At 45.5% G+C, this 22,415-nt stretch overlaps 1 protein-coding gene across 5 annotated transcripts in view; it reads right to left on the bottom strand.

Moving 5' to 3' along the window:
- The window catches only part of CORIN (corin, serine peptidase), a 331,431-nt gene that overhangs the window by 153,323 nt on the left and 155,693 nt on the right, over nt 1-22,415 (bottom strand). The gene's annotated exons all lie outside the window — the stretch shown is intronic.

Raw genomic sequence — 22,415 nt, 5'->3', positions numbered from 1 at the left:
CCCCTGAAGAAAAGCACTCTATTTCAACCAGGTGACCATGAATTATATCTCACTCTCCTGAGGATAACACAGAGAGATAAAGAACGGATGTTGTTTGAAAGCCAGCAAACATACACTGCAATGCTTTGTTGTACAATGATTCCCGAGTACGTGTTACTGGCCTGGAGTGGTAAAGTGTCCTACCAGGAAGGACGCAATGAGGCTGCCCTCCCCAGAAACTTTTGCAAAGGCTTTGGGAGTACATCCAGGAGAGCCGCGAATGCCAGGGCAAAGTAATCCTTTCACATGCTTGCTTTTAAACCATGTATAGCATTTTAAAAGGTACACTCACCGGAGGTCCCTTCTCCACCTGCTGGGTCCAGGAGGCAGCCTTGGGTGGGTTTGGGGGGTACTGGCTCCAGGTCCAGGGTGAGAAACCGTTCCTGGCTGTCGGGAAAACCGGTTTCTCAGCTTGCTTGCTGTGAGCTATCTACAACCTCCTCCTCATCATCATCATCATCTTCTTTGTCCCCAAAACCTGCTTCCATATTGCCTCCATCTCCATTGAAGGAGTCAAACAACACAGCTTGTGTAGTGGTGGCTGAACCCCCTAAAATGGCATGCAGCTCATCATAGAAGCGGCATGTTTGGGGCTCTGACCCGGAGCGGCCGTTCGCCTCTCTGGTTTTCTGGTAGGCTTGCCTCAGCTCCTTCAGTTTCACGCGGCACTGCTTCGGGTCCCTGTTATGGCCTCTGTCCTTCATGCCCTGGGAGATTTTGACAAAGGTTTTGGCATTTCGAAAACTGGAACGGAGTTCTGATAGCACAGATTCCTCTCCCCGTACAGCGATCAGATCCCGTACCTCCCGTTCGGTCCATGCTGGAGCTCTTTTGCGATTCTGGGACTCCTTCATGGTCACCTCTGCTGATGAGCTCTGCATGGTCACCTGCAGCTTGCCACGCTGGCCAAACAGGAAATGAGATTCAAAAGTTCGCGGTTCTTTTCCTGTTTACCTAGCCAGTGCATCTGAGTTGAGAGTGCTGTCCAGAACGGTCACAATGGAGCACTCTGGGATAGCTCCCGGAGGCCAATACCGTCGAATTGTGTCCACAGTACCCCAAATTCGAGCCGGCAACGTCGATTTAAGCGCTAATCCACTTGTCAGGGGTGGAGTAAGGAAATCGATTTTAAGAGCCCTTTAAGTCGAAATAAAGGGCTTCATTGTGTGGACGGGTGCAGGTTTACATCGATTTAATGCTGCTAAATTCGACCTAAAGTCCTAGTGTAGACCAGGGCAAAGTAAATTCCTTAAATCAAACTAAAAAGTTCTTAAGCATCATTTTTTCTACTTTGCCTGTTTGTAAATTTTGATTATTATAAATGGAAATATTTTTGTCGGTTTGTATGTGTACAGTGAAATTGACCTTTACCAACATTTACCAGTATAAATCTAGTGCTTCCATGCCTATTTATATCACTTGTTCAAAGCACTGCTCCCATTGCTTCAGCTGACGTTGTGAGAGCCCAACCCATCTGCAAATGATCCCAGATGTCTCAAACTGGACTCTGTGAAGGAGTCTACTACCCCTTTAAAAGTCAGCCAGGACTCACAATCAGAAATGCTTGGGTATAATCAAGGAGACTCCCTTCCCCAGTCTAGCACAGACCTATTTAAAGAGGAACAGAATGTCATTATTAAATATTTATTCCCCACATAGGTACTTACAGACTGTAATCAAGTCACCCCCTAACCTTCTCTTTGTTAAGATAAATAAATTGAGCTTCTTGAGTCTATTAATGAGGCATGTTTTATAATCCATTAATCATTCTCACAGCTCTTCACTGCACTCTCTCCAATTTATCAACATCTTACCTGGACTGTAGACACCAGAATTGGACACAGTATTCCAGCAGCAGTTAAACCTATGCCAAATACAGAGGTAAAATAACCTCTCTATGTCTACTCAAGATTCTGCTGTTTATGCATCCAAGTATTGCATTAGTTCTTTCAGCCACAGCACTGCACTGTGAGTTCATGTTCAGCTGATTATCTGCTATGACCCCAAATATTTTATAGGGTCACTGCTTCCCTATAAGCCTGGCCTACATTCTTTGTTCCTAGATGTATACATATTAAAATGCATTTTAGCCCAGCTTACCAAGTGATCCAGATCACTTTTCAGAGTGGTAGCCATGTTAGTCTATATCAGCAAAAACAACGAGGAGTCCTTGTGACACCTTAGAGACTAACAAATTTATTTGGACATAGGCTTTCGTAGGCTAAAATGATGAAGTGGGTTTTAGCCCACGAAAGCTTATGCCCAAATAAATGTGTTAGTCTCTGAGGTGTCACAAGGACTCCTCGTCGTTTTTCCAGATCACTTTGTAACAGTGAACTGTCCTCTTCATTGTTTTGCACTCCCTCCACTCCTTTGTGCAACTTGCGAACTTAATCAGTGATCTTATGTTTTCTTCCAGGTCATTAACAAAAATGTTAATAGCATATGCCTTAATGATCCCTGGGGGACCCCACTAGAAACACACCTGTTCAGTGATGATTCCCCATTTACAATTACAATAGTGATCTCCCTCCAGCTCCAGAAAGGTAGCCTGTCCAGGCACAAAGTCTTTGTTTTGGACCTTAGGTTTAGGATCTCTGGACTTGGGTCCTGAGATAAGGACCTTTGAGTTTCCATGGGCTTCATTAAAGCAGACATATCTTCTTTTCATTGATGTATTTAGGTTCTCATTTCCCTAATCGAGGGGTAGTCAATTATTTTTATCAAGGTCCAAATTTCTTGGTCAAGGTATATTCAAGGTCCAGACTCCAGAGAAAATTAAAAAAATAAACTATAATGATAGCAATAAGTAAATAAAAAAGATTCTGGGGTCTGTTCAAAAGCACCTGGTGGATTTGGCTCACGATTCATCAATTAACTACCCCTGCCCTAATCTGTGCATGTGAATTTATTGACACCCAGTGGGGGAAAGTAAGGTGTGCCACACCTGGCCAGAAGCAGGTGCAGAGTGTGGCCCACCCCTTTACAGACACCCAGAAAGTGAGGAACACAACAATAATGGCCACGTGTGGAAAAATGTGATTTAAATGACTTGCCCAGGATCACAGAGGAAATCTATGCACAGGCAGGGATAGGCTCTAATTCTCCAGCTGATGTTTAACTTTCTTAACTTTCCTTTCTTCCTGCTATCCCCTGCCTCATTCACTACACACCTTCCTACTTCTGCAACAAATAAGGCAAAGGTCATACAGACAACAGTCTCCTTCACTCCATGACCCTGATTCATTCCCAGAGCACTGTCTATGCTATGCACTGAATGAGGGAAGAATCCTTTTAAAATAGCAGTATGTAATCATAAAGAGATGAGGTGGGGGAGCTAATATCTTTTATTGGACCAACTTCTGTTGGTGAAAAAGACAAGCTTTTAAGCTACACAGAGGTCTTTTTCATATCTGGGAAAGATACTCATAGTGTCACAGCTAAATACAAGGTGGAGAAGATTGTTTAGCATAAGTAGTTAGCACATAACGTAAGAGACCATTCAAAGTAAAAGTGTCCTGTTAACATCCTCACAATCATAGGAAAAAAAAGGGGAGTTAGTGGGTTACAGATTGTTGTAATAAGCCATAAATCCATGATTTTTAGTGTCTAGCAAACTTATAAATTAAAGCTCCCAGGCATGGCTTTTGAAAGCGTTTGCAAGTTTCCTTTGAGGACAAGGACCGAGAAGTCAAATACTGCTTTGTGAAAAAGCAGTCACTCACAGACGTGATATTTTTGTCTTTTATCATTTTCCTGTGTGAGTTCATTTGAGAACATAGTGACTGTCTGGTTTCACCCATATAGTTGTTGTTGGGATAAAATGCAGGTGGGTTGGTGAAACCAGATAATCACTACACTCTTCACATGATTTTAAGATAGGTTTTTATGTAACTTCCTAATTTTTTTTATAAAACAGAAAAATAAATTCCATTATATGGAACCATACTGACCCCTATATGGGTCCTCATCAGGTTTGGGACTTTTATATCCAGAATACAGACCTCTACCATTTGAGCTAAGAAAGTAATAGGTAGAAATAGCAGACTCTTACTGTCTACGAGGACGCACCAGCCACTAGAGTGGAGAATGAGAAAAAAACGGTTACTCACCTTCTCGTAACTGTTGTTCCTCAAGATGTCTTGTTCATGTCCATTCCAATCAGGTGTATGCGTGCATGCCTGCATGGCAGCCAGAAGATTTTTCCCCTAGCAGTATCCGTCGGGTCAGTATGGGTACCACCTGGAGTGGCGCCATCATGGCGCTCAATACAGGGCTTTACCGACCCGCCACCCCCTCCGTTCCTTCTTGCTGGAGGGTAGGAGGGTGGATATAGGAATGGACATGAACAACACATCTCAAAGAACAGTTACGAGAAGGTGAGTAACCGTTTTTTCTTCTTTCGGTGCTTGTTCATGTCAATTCCAATCAGGTGCCTCCCAAGCCTCAATTCAGGAGGCAGGGTCAGAGCTGTCCACTGACTGGAGCACTGCTCTACCAAAGGCCTCATCATCTCTGGCCTGCTGGGTAATCGCATAATACACCGTGAAAATATGTATGGAGAACCACGTCACCGCTCTGCATATTTCCTGGGTCAGGACTTGCGCCAGGAATGCTACTGAAGAAGCTTGTACCCTAGTGGAGTGTACTGTGAGTGGAGGGGCAGGCACCTCTGCCAGGTTATAGATTCACAATGCAGGACGTGATCCATGAGGAAACTCATTGGGAGGAGACTGGAAGACCCTTCATCCTGTCTGCCATGGCCACAAACAGTTGAATGGACTTTCTAAACAGTTTCATTCTTTCAATGTAAAAGGCTAGAACTCTGCAGACATCCAACGAGTGAAGCCTCTGCTCTCTGCCGCTTGAGTGCGGCTAAGGATAGAATACTGGGAGGAATATGTCCTGGTTGATGTGAAACTGGGAGACAACCTTTGGGAGAAAAGCTGGATGTGGCCTGAGCTGAACCTTGTCCTTCTAGAACATGGTATAAGGGGGCTCTGATGTTAGGGCCTTGAGCTCAGACATCCTCCTGGCTGAGGTTATTCCTACCAGAAATGCCACCTTGTATGACAGGTAGAGCAGTTGGTGGTGGTTCAAAGGGCAGATACATCAATTTGGAAAGGACCAGACTGAGGTCCCAGGTTGGGGTCGGTTGCCAGACGTGTGGCTGTAGCCTGTCGGACCTTTCAGGAAATGGCTGACCATGGGGTTGGCAAACACCGATCAGCCCTCTAAGCCAGAATGGGAGGCAGAGATGGCAGCCAAGTGAACCCTTACTGATAACATGGACTGTCCCTGCTGCTTGAGATGGGGAAGGTAGTCCAGTATGAGTGGTATAGAGGCAAGCCTCTGGGACGAGTGATCCTGCACCAACCAGAATGAGAATTTCTTCCACTTGGCAAGGTAGGTAGCCTTGGTGGAGGGTTTCCTACTGCCAAGGAGGACTTGTCTAACTGGGACCGAGCAAGAGAGCTCCGGGGGGGGTTCAGCCATGGAGCTTCCATGCCTTGAGGTGCAATGACTCAAGGTTCGGGTGCTAGAGACGGCCGTGATCCTGCGTTATTAAGTCCAGGAGGAGTGGCAAGGTAACTGGGGCTTTCACAGACATTTCCAGGAGAGCTGTGTACCAATGCTGGCGGGGCCAGGTTGGAGCTATCAATATCACTGAAGCCTCTTCACTCCATATCCTGAGAAGCACCTTGTGAATGAGAGGGATGGGCAGAAACGTGTAGAGAAGATGGCCTCCCCATGGGATGAGGAACATGTCTGTGATGGAGCCTGGGCTGTGGTTCGGGAAGGAGCAAAACTGTTGGCACTTCCTATTGCATTGCATGGTGAACAAGTCCATCTGGGGAAAGCCACACTGTTGGAAGATGGAGTTTATGATATCAGGGCATAGGGACCACTCATGGCCATGAAAGGACCTACTGAGATGGTCCACCAACTCATTCTGTACTCCCAGGAGGTACGATGCTTGCAGGTGTGTCGAATGAGCTACACAAAAGTCCCACAGCATGATGACTTCCTGGCACAGGGAAGAGGAGAGTGTACCCCCCTGTTTTTTGATACAGAACATCGCTGTGGTGTTGTCTGTCATGACTGATACACATCTCACCATCAAGCGGGCTTGGAAAGTCTGGCATGCCAGACACGCAGCTCTCTGACAGTGATGTGGAGAGCAAGTTCCGCCTGAGACCAGAGGCCTTATCCTGAGGTCTCCCAGATATACTCCCCAGCCCAAGGCTGACATGTCTCTCACTAGCAAGAGGGATGGCTGAGGACCAGTGAAGGGGACCCCTGCACACACTACCTGCGGGTCAAGCCACCACTGGAGGGAGTCAAGGACTGGGCAGGGCAGAGTCATGACCCTGTCCAAACTGTCCTGAGCCAGCCAGTACACTGAGGCTAGCCATGACTGGAGACGCCAGAATCTGGGCCTGGCGTGTTGCACCACATAGGTACAAGAGGCCCTGTGTCCTATAAGCTTCAGGCAATTCCTTGCTGTGGTGGTGGGAAACTTCAAATGATGTCGCCGGGCCAAGAGCCTCCTCTCATGGTAGACATCACCCAAGTGGCCACATCAGCCCCATCCAGAGCGGCCTGCAACGAAGCCAGGGAAATGAGCGTGCCCTCCTCCACCAGAGCCGAGAATTCAGCATGAGAGTCCTGCAGCAGCAGCTCTGTAAACTTTGCCATTGTCTCACATGTATTGTAGCAGTACCTGCTGATAATGGCCTGCTGATTAGAAATGCAGTGCTACAAACCACCAGTAAAGTAGACCTTTCTACCAAAAAGGTAGAGTTATTTCGCTTCCCGATTCTTTGGGGAGAGGCCTTGGTAGCCCTGGCACTTGCTTTGGTTAGCAGCATCCACGACCAAGGAATCTGGTGGAAGATGAGTATACAAGTGCTCGTAGGCCCTGGACGGCACAAAATGGCGTCTTTCATTGCTCTTAGCCCTAGGGGACAACAAAGCAGATGTCTGCCATGAGGTTTTGTGGTGTTGGCAATGGTCTTTATGAGGGGTAGGGCAATACATACCAGTCCAGAGGGGGCGAGGATACCCACCACTGGATCTGTGTCCTCCACTACCTCCTCTGCCTGAATGCCCAGGCCCTGGGCAATTCTCCTCAGCAATTGCTGTAGGACCCTGTTGTCCTCCAGGGCCAGGGCTACTGAAGTGCCCACCAGTGCTTTGTCTGGAAAGGAGGAGGAAGAGATCCCCTCAAGGAATGGTTGCGCTCTTCCCTCCATGCCCAAGGGGTCCCGTGGCACTTGGGGATTCTGGGCGGGAGCCAACGTGAATGGTGCCATGGCTCTCAGTGCTGGAGCTGTATACGTTGGTGCTGAGGCCACTGGTGCTGAAGCTGGAACCGATGGTGTTGGGGCTGTCGGTGCTGAGGCTGTCAGCACTGATATCGCTGGAGCTGGAATAGCTGACGCCGATGCTGCAGGGGTTGGGATGGTGGCGTCAGAGAGTGATGGAGCTACCCCCAATCCTGCTGATGCCAGAGGCGGTACAAAAGTGGCTGAAAGGCCCTTGGTGAAAGGCCCAGGGGATCCAAAAGGGCCACTGTGCCAGGGGCTGCTACTGCGCACACCACGGTGCCGGGTAGAGGTGCTGGTCTCATGACGACCTGGACTGTCTATTTCTGCTCCTACAAGATCGATAGGAGTCCGACTCCGAGGCCTCTGAAAAGGAGGACCATGGAGGGGCAGCACTTTGAGGCACCGAGGGTCTGCGCCGAGGGCTCGGGGACCAACGAGACTGCTGACCCTGTTCTGGCACCGGGGAGCAGTGCACCGGGGATGGAGACTACCGGGCCATCATTGTGTGCTTTCCCTTTGAAGGTGCTGGGGGAGCAACCAGTGACAGCGACCTCTCCTATGTAGGTGAGGAGAATGGTGCCGTAAGCTGGAGCAGGTCCCGTGCTGCCTCAAACGCCTCTGGGGTCAATGGGAGGTGAAGTTGTCAGCTCGGTCTCAGTGAGCGAGAAGTGTCCGGACTCAACCGCCCTTCCATGGGAGCAGGAGTCGACATGACCGTCTTTGGCAGTGAGGCTGAAGTAGTGTGGCCCAACTCAGGTCTCACAACAGCTGGCTCCTTGGGTTTAGCCGGGGGGGAATGACCTGTCTCCGACCTCCTCTTCTTATGCAGCACCGGTGATTGAGACCAGTGCCTGTCTGCGGCATGTGAGCTATGAGTGGAGCCATGATGGTGCCGAGAGTCCTTGTCTTTACTCAGCACCGATCCCCGTACCGACGGTGCCAGGGCACTGCGTACCGAGGAGGAGGTACTCAGCACCAGGTCCTCCAATCCGGGATCAGACTGGGGCCGGAGTGCCACTTCCATTAGGATCTTCAGGTCCTTATCTCTATCTTTCAGTGTCCTGGGGCAAAACCCCCTACAGATCCTACAGCAAGGATGGGCAAACTACAGCCCACGGTAGGTCACATCCAGCCCACCAGCCGATTTAATCCGGCCCTCAAGCCGCTGTGCACTCCTCCATTTGCCCTCTCCTCAATCTACAAAGCTATTATAGGAGAGGGGCACAGTGGATCTCTCCCTTCCTCTTGGGCAGAGTATTAGGATGATGGTGGCCTAAAAAAACAAAGACGCAAGGGACTAGGGAGGAACAGAATGGAAACAATAAGAGAGACAAGGAGTAGGAAAGCAGGAGAAGGGAGAGAGACAAACGGCTGGGGTGGCATACGTGGGGAAAGAAAGAAATCAAGGGACATAATCAAGTATGAGTCATTGATGGAGAGAATTGCTCTTTGGGAATTCCTTGTTTGTGAATATTGCCCTCAGCTTTCAGCTTCACATGACAGACCACAATCTCAGGAACTACTTTATCTCCCTCCAGGCAGTATTTTACTATATCATTCTTCCAGCCACAAAATAGCAATATTACAGATACACACATCATATCTTTCTCCCGCTCTCTGACTTTCTCTCTATAAAATTAATGCAAAGATGAAAAGGAAAGATAATGTTTTCCTGATTTTAGACAATGTTTATCAGACAGTTTTTATTGTTGGATATACAAAACAAAGTCACAATTTTGAATAAGAAATACCTGCCCACAGCCAACTACTGCCAGTCACTCTTGGTTTGAAACCAGTTCATTCCCTAAATTTATACTTACACTCAGTGGTGAGCTGGAGCCGGTTAGCACCGGTTCGCTGGAACCGGTTGTTAAATTTAGAAGCCCTTTTAGAACCGGTTGTCCTGTTCTAAAACGGCTTCTAAATTTAACAACCGGCCAAAGTGGCCGACTTCGTGGGTGCTCTGGGGCTGGAGCACCCAAGGGGAAGATTTCTCCCTGCCCCGCGCCCAGCCCCAGGTCACCTCCACTCAGCCTCTGAACGCACCGCCCCACTCCGCTTCTCCACGTCCCCCTCATCCCCCGCTTCCCGTGAATCAGCTGTTCGCGCGGGAAGCCTGGGAGGGCTGAGAAGCAAGTGGTGGCTTCGCACTCAGGCCCAGGGAGGCGGAGTGGAGGTGAGCTGGGGCGGGGGCACGTGAGGAGGGCTGCCCGTGCCTCAGCAGGTAACCGGGGTAGGGAGACACAGGGGAACTGCTCCCTGCCCCAGTTCACCTCTGCCTCCCTGGGCCTGAACGCGAAGCCACCACTTGCTTCTCAGCCCTCCCTGGCTTCCCGCGTGAACAGCTGATTCGCAGGGAGCGGGGGGGGGGCGTTCGGGGAGGAGGCGGAGGGGACATGAGCTGGGGCCGGGGGTGGGGCTGGGAGCTGCTGGTGGGTGCTCTGCACCCACCAAATTCTCCCCATGGGGGCTCCAGCCCTGGAGCACCCACAGAGTCAGCGCCTTAGGTGCCACTTCTGATGTGATCAGTGTGGGGAGCAGCTGCTCCCCCTGCTACTCCCCTAGCTATACTACCCTGCCCCTAGGAGCCAGAGGGACCTGCTGGATGCTTCCTGGGAGCCGCCCCAGGTAAGCACTGCCGGGACTCCCCACCTCGCGCCCCGGCAGGTCCCTCTGGCTCTTAGGGGCAGGGCAGGGTGGGCACCCACTACGGTGGCCCACGAGACCCTCCTGCCCAGATCCAGGGGCAGTCAGGGGACAGGGGAGGGGGGTGGATGGGGCAGGGGTCCGGGGGGGGAGGGGGGCGGGCCACGACCCTCTCATGGGGTGAGGAGGGAACCGGTTGTTAAGATTTTGGCAGCTCATCACTGCTTATATTTTACATTTATATGGGCCCAGTGGCAGGAAGACAGATTGGATGTCAGAGACAATAAAAACTTGAACTAGTTCAATATGTATTTGACTTGGAAAGTAACTTGTTTCTACAGCTTTATGCAACTGACATTATCTGGCACATCTTGGATTTTTTCTGTTTCAAAATACTTTGGACTAAAAAGTGATTTTAGAATTGTCTGCAGTGCAGTGCCTTGCACATGACAAAATAATGTACAATGCTATCAGCTATCAAGAGGAAACTTGATGGAATAGTTCAAACTGGAAAAGAAAGCTCAAAGGAGCCCCTGGCTCAGACAATGTTTTTTATTGTATGGGGAAAACAAGTGCTATGGCACAGGATGACTGTCATCTTTAAGAGGGAGTGGGTCCAGTGCACCTGTGACTTGTCAGCTGCCTCCTAATTGGGTTTTAAGAGAGGGATCTTGGGCCATATAAATGGGAGACCCTGATAACAGATGGGGTCAGTCAGGTGATTGGTGTGTCTTTGGGGAATGCTGCACAGATCAGAACGCTCTCTGCAGCCCCTCCCTGGATGAAAGAGGAATGTCATTAAGCCAGTGGAAGGCTAATCTGCTGAGTTTCCTGTGCCAGTGCTGAGAGGCTGGAAAGGCCAGAGGGCTAGGAAGCCTGAGGAGGGCAAGCCAGCCAAGACCAGTGTGGTGTGAGGAATGGTGAGAGATGCTATTGCTGTACTGGGTGTGTTATATGTATTGTTTGGACTATGCTGGGGAATTCCAGACTATGGTTATGGAACTTTTATTATGATTTGTGCATGGGATTCTTGTAATAAATTAACTCTGCAATGGATTTTAGATAGATAGATACGATAACTCATACACATGGAAAGCCTTAAGGACTATTTCTGGGGTCTCTGAAGGAGGGAAATTGAGGCAGCTGCAATTGTTGTGCCACAAGCGGATGCTCCAGGTGGGGCTCTCCTGTTTCACCACTGATGACCCTTAAAATGGCATTACAGTATGTAACAGCTTTTTTTGTTTTTTTGTAGGGCTTTTGAGTAGTATAAATGTATGTACCCTTTGCTAAAACTCCTTAATGTGGAGTTCCTATTAAAAACTCCTTATCCAGATTAACATGTATTAAGGACTCCTGTGGTGACATCTACAAACCGACCAAAGAGCTCACTCTAATTATTCAGATCTGTAGCCCTCTCAGTCCCCTGAACATTGCTGAGAGTCTGTATTTGCACAATAACTAATATTGTGTTTTTTCCAAGAAGGGAGCTTATTTAGGCTATCTGCAGTGGTTTTCTTGCTGGAGAACTACTATAACACTCCCGGCCAGAAACAAATCTAATTAAAATACTGCATCCAGATAAGCATGCAGTGAAAAGTTCACAAAAATAAATCTCCTCTATAGAACGGTTAATGTCTCCAAGTTACTTTTAATTACACAAGTTTCACAGTATTTATCCATAGATCACTCACTGCTCTTAGGACCCAACTGATCTGCCTGCAAACATCTGTTATTAAAAGTAAGTCTGCACTGATTTACAAACATGTATTCTACTTTCTATAACATTTCAGTCAACGAAATCATCATGATGTGATGGCTGTCAGGTTGCCGGACAGTATCATGTTTGGTTATCTATGTCTCTAAGAACAACAGCATAACCACAAGGAAGGCTAGGTGCTAACAGGAAATGTTAAGGATTAGAATCTCCAGAAAGTGTTACAGCAGATGAGGGTCCTCAGAATGGTCTAAACAAAGAAGAATCTTCTGTCCATCAAGTGAGCTAAGGAATCAGTCACCTTACTGGGTGTGAGGTATGTACATCACATCCCAGTGATGTGTAGGGTGATCAGATAGCAAAGGTGAAAAATCAGGACGGGGGGGGGGGGTGGTAATTGGCACCTATATATGACAAAGCCCCAAATATCAGGGCTGTCCCTATAAAATCAGGACATCTGGTAACCCTAGTGATGTATCAGGCAGGCTGATTTTCAGACCCAGGCTTCCACTTGTGCATATGTAATTTTGTTCATAAATTCTTGATGAACTAACATCTGATGAGCACCTGAGGAGAAGATTAGGACTTGTAAGAAGAGGTGTGTTTTAAGGAGAGACCTAAGGAGGAAGAAATGGAGGCATATCAAACAAGGTCAGGAAGGGATTCCTGGGGAGTCCAAATGGAAGGGGCACAGGTGCAGAAATCAAAATGTAACACAAAGGAGGTGGTGAGCCAGGCAGACTGGGGAAAGTAAATGGGGCAATGAGGGGAAAAGGAGGACATAAGAACAGAGAGGTAGGTGATGATAGCCACATTGTGCAGGGTCTTAAAAATGAGGACGTGGAACTTGAATTGTACCTGGTGTGTGAGGGGAAGCGAGTGAAGGGACCTTAAGAGGGTTGGACATGGTCAGAGCAATGGACTAGGAAGATCACTTCTGTGGTAATATTTTGGATGGACTGAAGTGGGGGATGAGATGAGGTTTACTGGGGTTGGGGCTAGCAGGAGTAGGGGTGAGAAATCAGGGTCAGGGGAATGGAGAGAAACAGAAAAATTATGGAGGGGAAAAAACCAGAGTGTAGTTTCTGCACTGGGTTATGAGCCATGATTTTAGCCTTCAGCTTTCACTCTAACAGAAGTGAAATTATGATTGTAAGAAGATTTGCAATAAACCATGGGAGCAGGAAGAGTGTTTTAATCCAAAACCTACACTTTTTGAAATATCACAAAAACCCAACCTTGGGGAAGTAAAATCACCTGAGACAAAACTGCAGAAGTGTCCAGGAAAAATGTTGCTAACAACGTGACAGTCTTACTGCTAATTACAAAAAAATTATTCTACTATAGCAATAAACAGGATTTATCTGATCTTCCTGTACCATTTCAGCAGAGGGCCACTAGACACTACTAAAGTATAAATAAATAAGTGTGACAGTCTAATGGAATATAGAATCTTTTATAATTACAAAGTAAAATTTTAAAAGTCCAAAAATTAACTGTTTTCTCATGCAAGAAATGGCATATAATTCTGAAATGTTAATCTTGCCCACATCCTGTCATATAAGCCACTTGTGCATGAGTTTTTAACAGTACAACAACATTAAACATAGAGCCTCTGCTGTTCAGCAAAATGAATATACAGCACTCTCCTTTTGAGGTGAATCAACTTTATTTTTGTTTTCCTGTAGGGCATTTAGGGGAGAGAACTTAAAACAAATCAACAATACCAATGCTGCTCTGGAATAACCTCAGAATTAAAATGCATTTATTGTGCTTTCAAAGTTAAAAAAAAAATTCAAAGCTTTGTGTGTTAGGGTAACAACAGAACTATCAGTGTCTCTGATCTGCATCTCATCTGTTGTGCTGATCAGCAGGAAAGCCACCCTCAACCATGTGAGCTAGCCTCTTTTAATGTCACACAATTTATATTTAGAAATTGTCTGCAATTATTATGCAATTTTACAAATGATTTTCTAGCTACTGGCAAGAATGTGTGACCAAAGGGTAATTTATTCTTGGGATTTACCTTTCCAGAGAATGTTGTTTAGAACAGACAATGCAGAAATGAGCTAACTACATGAAGATACCTCTATATCTAGACTCACCATAGCAAGAAGTATGAGTGAAAAGCAAGAGTGGTGTGTGACGGTGCCCCCCATAAGGCTTTAAGAAAATATGCTTATTCATAGATATTAAGGTCAGAAGGGATCATTATGATCATCTAGTCTGACCTCCTGCACAATATATGACATAACTAGAATGTGTTTTATGCTACATATGCCATGTAATATATCTCTGTAAAGGTTGTGATCTACTGAATCTATTCCTATTTTATGCATGTATCATTTTTGTATTTGAAGTTATGAATATTGACTGCATACTTGTTTGATTTCAAGTAGGTTTTAGTGAAGCAGTTGGTCAGCTTCCTGAGAAAAGACTATTCTTAGTAAGTGCCCAGTCAAGAAGCCCTTAAACCAACAATGAACTTGGAGACGCCAATCCACATCTGGGTTCTCCCAGGAATGTGGCTTGGCTGGTAAGGAACTCAGTCATGCATGGATATGTGACTTGCCCAGGTGACTCCAAAACTCCATTTTGTAGTTGGACTTTGCAAGGAGAGAGGAGGGGGTCTCCACCCACAAGAGAAAGTCTATTTAAACCCCTGGAAGACCCCTCCATTTTGTCTTCAGCTGGCTAAAGAGAGAGCCTCTCCTCCCCCAAAGACACCTGAAAGAAACCGGAACAAAGGACAGTAACTACAGGGGATGTGAGTGATTGCTGGACCCAGACTAGAAGGAGATTAGTCTGTAAAAGAAAGCTTACTGGAACTACTGAGGTTTTTTATCTGTATTCAGTTTGATTAGACATAGACTTGTGTGTTTTATTTCATTTTGCTTGGTAATTCACTTTGCTCTGTCTGTTACTACTTGGAACCACTGAAATCCTATTTTCTGTATTTAATAAAATCACTTTTTACTTATTAATTAACCCAGAGTATATGTTAATACCCAGGGGAAGGGGACAAACAGCTGTGCATATCTATCAGTGTTATAGATGGCAAACAATTTATAAGTTTACCCTGTATAAGCTTTATACAGGGTAAAACGGATTTATTTACGGTTTGGACCCCATTGGGAGTTGGGCATCTGAGTGTCAAAGACAGGAATACTTCCTCAGCTGCTTTCAATTAAGCCTACAGCTATTAGGGGACGTGGTTCAGACCTGGGTCTGGGTTTGCAGCAGGCTAGTGGGCCTGGCTCAAACCAGGCAGGGCACTTGTCATAAATATAAAGGGAAGGGTAAACACCTTTAAAATCCCTCCTGGCCAGAGGAAAAACCCTTTCACCTGTAAAGGGTTAAGAAGCTAGGATAACCTCGCTGGCACCTGACCAAAATGACCAATGAGGAGACAAGATACTTTCAAAGCTGGAGGGGGGAGAAACAAAGGTTCTCTCTGTCTGTGTGTTGTTTTTTACCAGGAACAGAAAAGGAATGGAGTCTTAGAACTTAATAAGTAAGCTAGTTAAATATGCGTAAGATTCTGTTTTGTTTAAATGGCTGATAAAATAAGTTGTGCTGAATGGAATGTATATTCCTGTTTTTGTCTTTTTGTAACTTAAGGTTTTGCCTAGAGGGATTCTCTATGTTTTGAATCTGATTACCCTGTAAGGTATTTACCACCCTGATTTTACAGAGGTGATTCTTTTACTTTTTCTTCAATTAAAATTCTTCTTTTAAAAACCTGATTGCTTTTTCATTGTTCTTAAGATCCAAGGGTTTGGGTCTGTGTTCACCTATGCAAGTTGGTGAGGATTTTTATCAAGCCTTCCCCAGGAAAGGGGGTGTAGGGCTTGGGAGGATTTTGGGGGGAAAGACATTTCCAAGCGGGCTCTTTCTCTGTTATATATTTGTTAGATGCTTGGTGGTGGCAGCAATAAAGTTCAAGGGCAAAAGGTAAAATAGTTTGTACCTTGGGGAAGTTTTAACCTAAGCTGGTAAAAATAAGCTTAGGGGGTTTTTCATACAGTGCCCCACATCTATACCCTAGAGTTCAGAATCGGGAAGGAACCTTGACAGCACTGAAATCCTAAGCTGACAGGACAGGAAAGCAGGAGCAGAAGTAGTCTTGGCACATCAGGTGGCAAGTCCCAAGGGGGTTTCTGTTATCCAACCCGCCACATGGTGTATAGCCTCAAAAGCTGTGTTTATTTTTTATTTATTATTTGTATTATTGTAGCACCTAGGAGCCATAGCCAGGGAGCAGCACCCCATTGTGCTAGACACTGTATAGACATAGAACAAAAAACTCCAAACAACTTACAATCTAAGTATAAGAAAGGAGACAACAGATGGATATAGACAGGGGAGTACAGAGAAACAATGACATAATATCAGTCAGCGTGGCAGGCAGAAGTCTTAGCACACCAGCAGCCTAACTGTTAATTTTTTTATTTTTTTTAGGTATTACAGCACAGGAGAGTTCTGAAGAGATTTAAGGATCTGAAGGAGAATAATGAACTATGTACATTATAAGAAACTCCTCGCAAGCATGAGGGGCAGCATGAGAGAAAGCAAAAAGAGGCAGGAGTCGACAGCTCAATCGCAAAGGAGAGATGATTGGTAGGGTGGGAATAGGCCATGAAGGGCCTTGAACATGAAGATAAATGTATGTTTGATGCAATAAAGGAGAAGTGGTATGGTCAAAGTGACAAGCTAGGAAAAAGATCCTTATGGAGGAATGGGACAAGATGGCATTTTGCCAGTCAAAATTAGGGATGTTGCAGTAATCAAGAAATGAGAAGTTGAGAGCCTGGATGAGAATTTTAGCCATGTAGATGGATAAGAAAGGCCACAACTTAGAGATGTGATTCTAAAAGAATTTGCAAGACTTAAATGTAGCCAGGATGTAAAGACCTAGACTGAGGTCAGAATCAAAGATGATGCCCAGATTATGGGCCTGAGTGGAAGGATGGTCAGGTGGTTCACAGTCCTTGAGAAAGGAGGTAGCAGTGAGAGCTTAGAGGGAGATTGAGCTTGAGCTGATGGCTAAACATCTATGAGGATATGTCACAGAGACATGCTGAGATTTTAGTTTAGACAGAAGAGGACAGGTATGGAGTAGGGAGGTAGATCTGTGAGTCATCTGCATAAAAACAATAGATGAATTTGTGTCTGCGAATGAGATTACCAAAGATAGTCTAGGGAGAGAAGAGGAGGAGACCAAGGAGAGAACCCTGTGGAGGCCCCACAGAAAGCTAGAGAAGGATTGAGGAGGATCCTCCGAAGAACATGCTGAAGGAATAGTTAGAGAAGTAGGCAAGAACCCGGAGAGTCAACAGCACAGAAGCTAAGGGAGGACAAGATTTCATAAAGAGCATGGTTGATGGTGCTGATAGGTCATGGAGAATGAGGATGGAGTACTGGTTCTGAGACCTGGCGCGGAAGAGGTCATTAGAGATTTTGGCAAGGGAAATTTCAATTGAGTGCAAGAGACAGCAACAGGACTGTGGAAGGTTTGGGATGGAATTGGAGGAGAGGAACTCCAGACAGTGGTTGTTGACAGTTTGCTCAATGAGCTTAGAGGTGAAATGGGGAAGGGAGATGTGGCTGTAGTTGGAGAGGCAAGAAGAGTGCGGGGGTGGGGGTGGGTGGGTTAAAATGGAAGGACAAAAGCATGTTGTATTGTGAGCAGAAAGAGCCAGAGGAGAGTAAGAGATAAAGGAGAAGAGTGCTAATTACCAGGCAGCAATCAAAGACTGGTATCAAGGAAGGAAATACAAGATACACTGAGGGCTTGTGTACATTACAAAATGTTAGTGTTTGAATACAACTATGACATGCTGAACATGATTATTCCTGGTCTACATTGACCACAAGGTCTGGTCAGCACTCTGTCAAAAAATAATTGTGTTTGAGGCCACAGAAAGCAGCACACACACAACCATAATCTTGAAAGCAAGTTGTGACTCTATAATCCATACTGTAATCTTATTTCTGTTGCAGTAATGACTGTGGGCCCGTGGCTCCATTGTGCTAGGCACTGTGCAAACACAATCCTACCCTGAAGAGATGACAGTCTAACTAAAATGTACAAATGGTGATGATGCAGAAATACAGCTGTCAGCTAGACACCATGAAAGAGATGACTTAGCAGCCGCCACAACCTTGAAGCTACTGAGTGAGTCCTCAGACAAGCTTAGTAGCCCATTCCAAAAGGACATTAATGACAGAGAAACTTATGACTGATTGTTAGCATTAATGAAGAACATTACTAAAAGCATACAAAAGGAAAACCACAGTATCATGAAGAGTACAGCAGCACCAACAGAAGGCTATAGACCAGTTTATCATGTATCAAATGTCTTCCCTGCTGTACTAGCTCTTGCTGCATTCACTCATTTAGTAACAATCAGACCTGTTATACAAATACACTTCTTAAGCCCTTGTGCTCTGTAGGCTACCCAGTAATAGAACAGTTCTCTACAGTTGTCCCTCATTGCAAATAATGGCCCTACTGGAATAAAGGGAGAGTTGTCACTTAGATGCCTAATGAGCAAATGTGCTACACAGTCCGTGTTCTGCACATCAAATGAAATTTTTCCCCTCAAATATCTGATAATTAAAAATCAATTAACTTCACAAAAATTTATGCAATGAAAAGATGTCTAATGTACTATATTCCATGTAGATAATCAGTCTTGTTTTGCCAGCTTACCTGCTAAGATCCATTAATGGATATCTCAGTTATCAAGGGCCTTGATCCCAGTTAATCTCTCTTGCAAAAGTTTGTAAAGCAGAAGTAAATAAATTATTAAAATTTCTCTATACAACTTCTACGTGGTTAACAGAATAGGACTAAAGCCCTCTAGAAGTGGTCCAAGCAGACATGTGTAACCAGTATTTTAACAAGGGGCTTCCACAAACATTTTCCCGCTGAGCCTTTGTTAAACCCAATACGATGGGTCCACGTGCTCTGGAGTACTGGAGAGACACTAGGAAATCCATACACTTCTTTTCATTTAAACAAACAAACAAGGTTTCTCCTGGCCATAACCAAAGGAGGAGGCAGCACCACTTCGCAAACCAACATATATTGTTTGGCACCTTGCTAGAAATGTTTATGCTCACATCCTGAAACCAATACTGATTGTAGGAATACTAACAGCATAATATTCATCTTTTGTCATTTGAAATGGAGTGATGGTGAAGAAGGCCTTTAAGAAGACCGGTCAGGATCCTCCTGGTGGTCTTAATTATGACTGTTTAGAGTAGCCACTAGGGGGCAAAGAGCAAGGAGGCTGTGTAAATGGGAAAAACAAAGACAGTCTAAGACCATCTGGCATTCACCCCACCATGGTGTGCTCCACATTGCTGTATTTGCAATAATGTTCAATGCTTAATAACAATCATTATTCTAAAATTCAGTGTTATTGTTTCACAGTCAAAATAAATTGCAGGATGTCAACAATAACCAGCATCCCAGACAAAAACATCATTAAGCTGAGGTTAAAGCTGACGGTACATAGCAATAACATAAGAGTAAAATTTTTAAAAAGCAGATGTAGTTATCAAAAACACCAACCATTAGCAACCTAGGAAACTCAAATTTTAACAGAAAAGAAACCTAAACATTTGAAAGTGGGGCACTCTCAGTCTGAGTTCCAGCTAAATGAAATTTTTGTCTGGAAACTGTCTTTTTTGGTCTGGGTTATTTTTACAATTTTGAACGTTCATTACTTGCATTGGGAAAAGGGAAGCATGATACCCTGTGGTACTCCTGAGTTTTGGAACTGGGAAAGACAACAGGAGAGGATCTGCAGATCACTGGAGATGAGGGGGAAAGCAGAGAGCAGGTAACTCTTGTAGCAATCAGGAGCTGTATGCTTCCCAGCTTCCATGAGTCAGCTCCTATTAGCCCTAGAGACACTAAACTTTGATTCCTGCTCCCACTTTCAGGTTGGCTTCCCTGCAGACCTTCTAAAGGCCCCAGGATGTGTTGCAAACAGAAGTCAGCAGGAGGAGTGGACCAGAAGTGCATTCTACTAAGGGCCACGACAACTAGTGCAGATTTTAACATGTCCACAGGGAGGCAAATATGGGAACAGAAGCAGGAATCTAGGTGTGGAACCTGCAAGAGCAGCGGAGTCAGGGCATTAGTGGGAAGATGACTTTGAGAAGCCAGGAGGGCTGTAAAACATACCAGGACCAGGGAAAAGGTGGCACAGAATAAGATCTCTTTGGGCCCTCTGAACTAGAGGTACAAGGGGAACCTGGGGAATTTAGGATCTTCACAGGGCTACAGGAGTCCTCCAGGCATGGGGAAGTTGGAACCTAGCTGCACATGTTCAACTATTTGCAGGTGTTTGTGGTTGCTATCTTGCCAGCTGCTGCCTAGTCATGGTTGTATCTTGTATACGTTTCACACACTGTATGAAGTACAGTAGCATCTATATTCACTGTTGGTTCTAAAAACATTTTGCAATCTAGATTATTTACTTAAGACACAATTCCAGGGCTCCCCGATAGGCTTCAAGCTTATATAAGCCAGCTCCTTGCATTCATTTTACTTCTTACTTAAATTACCACATACTATTTATTCTCTCAAGTACACTATCATCAGCTTTGGCTACTCAAGGCAAATAAAGATACCAGGGAGGTGGAGAGAGAGCTAAAAGAAAGGAAAATAACTGAAGTATTTCCTAACTGGTTAGGGAGGTGCATTTCAGACCCACAGGAATGCTATTTAAATATTATTTTTTCCAAGTATGCAGACAAGGTGGTGGATAGGTTAGAGGGATCAAGTGGGAGGAAAGACTGACAAAACTCGACCTTCACTCCCTTACTCACAACTCATCTGTGGAAACTAATGCAAATATTTTTTTAAAACCTCTGCAGCTGAATTCCCAGAGCTCTGTATTTTTGTATCAGCCAATTTCTCTTTCAGCCTTTAGTGGGCACATTCTGCATAATAATGGAAAATAGAAAAGAAAATAGGCTGCATAATGAGACGTTTGCCAGGTAGTGAGAGAGTGCTAAGTGGCCTTGTCTTCAGTGATGCTTTCATTTCCACACAAGACCTACAGAATACCAGCCTCAGAAGTTGCTAACATTTTTCAAAAACCCAGGTTCTCTTGTGATACTTGCAACTAAAAAAATAGCATTTTGATTTAAAACTCTCCTGTATTTTATTGGTAGCATTTAACAGCAGAGAAGCCATTTTGTCTTTTGACTAAAGTTGTAGAGAACCATGAAATTATTGCATTGTGATATCTTTGCATTGTGTTGTTTTGGTCACAGTGGCATCTATATTTGACATTGTGTCTTTAAGACAGAAAAGCCTAAATGCTACAGAGAGATACCTTTAGCATTCTTTTTCAACCTCATCTCCTCAGCTGCTGGCACTCTTCTCTCTTTCTCCCTACCTCCTGGCAACTGAGAGTCGTATCTCTGCCCTTTCCCCTCCTTTTCTGGATGTGAGCTCCATTCTTACCTGTAGTGGGAAAATGGGACTTGGAGACAGATAACAATACCTCTTACATGGATATGTTTGTCTGCTAGGCACCCCTCATTCTGCCTGGCAGACAAAAATTAGGGAGCCTGGTAATTGGCCATTGTGATAAGTGTTTGTGGTCCTGGCAAACCGAATAGAAATAAAGTCAGGTATATGGACACCCCCGCCTTAGAATCCATAAGATCCACATAAGCCTTAAGAGCAAAACATTGAGGACCATAGTTAACGTATGAAAACACACAATAGTCAGACACCATCTGTAAGAAGAGAGAGTGAAAATAGAAATGCTCTTAAAAATGAAAAATATTCAGTATTCTGTAGTTTCCATCACACATTCTACATGGAATCTCTTCATATACACATAAGCACACACTCATTATTTGTGCATGTCCAAGCAAAAACACAATTTAAATTACCTTTTGCTTTAATTGGTAGCATGTCAGAACTGCAAATAATAAACCAAGATCACTGCAGTTTGCACAGCCCCATCCTCTCTCTTCCTCCCACCTGGCTTCTCATCCGAGCTCCATTCATCTTGCCGAACCAGTCCCAGTCTTCTCTCCTCAGGCTTCTCATCCCAGTCATCTTGCCCAGCTAGTGCAAGTCTCCCCTTTTGGGTTCCCTGTCCAAAACCTAGTATTTCCCCTTCCGAGCATCTCCCATCTCACGCTCCTAGTCCTAATCTCCTGGCCCAGCCAGTGCTAGTTCCTCCTTCCCAGCTCCTCATCTAATCTGTCTCTTCCCCATCCCCCAGCCTCCTGTCACCATCTACCACAATTTCCTGTTCTCCTGTTCCTGCTTCCAGTCCCAATCCCCCCCCCCCCACACACACACACACCTGGCTCTTCAGCCAATCTCAGTCTCCCCACTCCTTGACTCCTTGTTCCAGTCTGTTTGACCTTCCAATCCTTGTTCTCCCCTCCACATCCAGATCTGTCTCCTCCCTCCCCTGCCCCCACTAGTTCCTAGTCCCAGTCTCCTCCACCCCCATCTCCCAGTCTCCTTATCCAACCAGTCCCAGCCTCCCCCGCCCTTATCTCCCTCCCCAACCAGTCTCTAGCTCCCCTTCCAACACCCCCATCACCTCCCAGTCCCCATCTCCTTACCCAGCCAGTCCTCTTCTCCCACCCCAGCTTCCAAATCAAGTCCCCTCCCAACTTCTGGACACAGT

This window comes from Caretta caretta, chromosome 4 (genome assembly GCF_965140235.1).
Source record: "Caretta caretta isolate rCarCar2 chromosome 4, rCarCar1.hap1, whole genome shotgun sequence".
Lineage (NCBI taxonomy): Eukaryota > Metazoa > Chordata > Testudines > Cheloniidae > Caretta > Caretta caretta.
The sequence above is the reverse complement of the archived record's forward strand: the minus strand, read 5'-3'. Positions and strand labels throughout refer to the sequence as shown.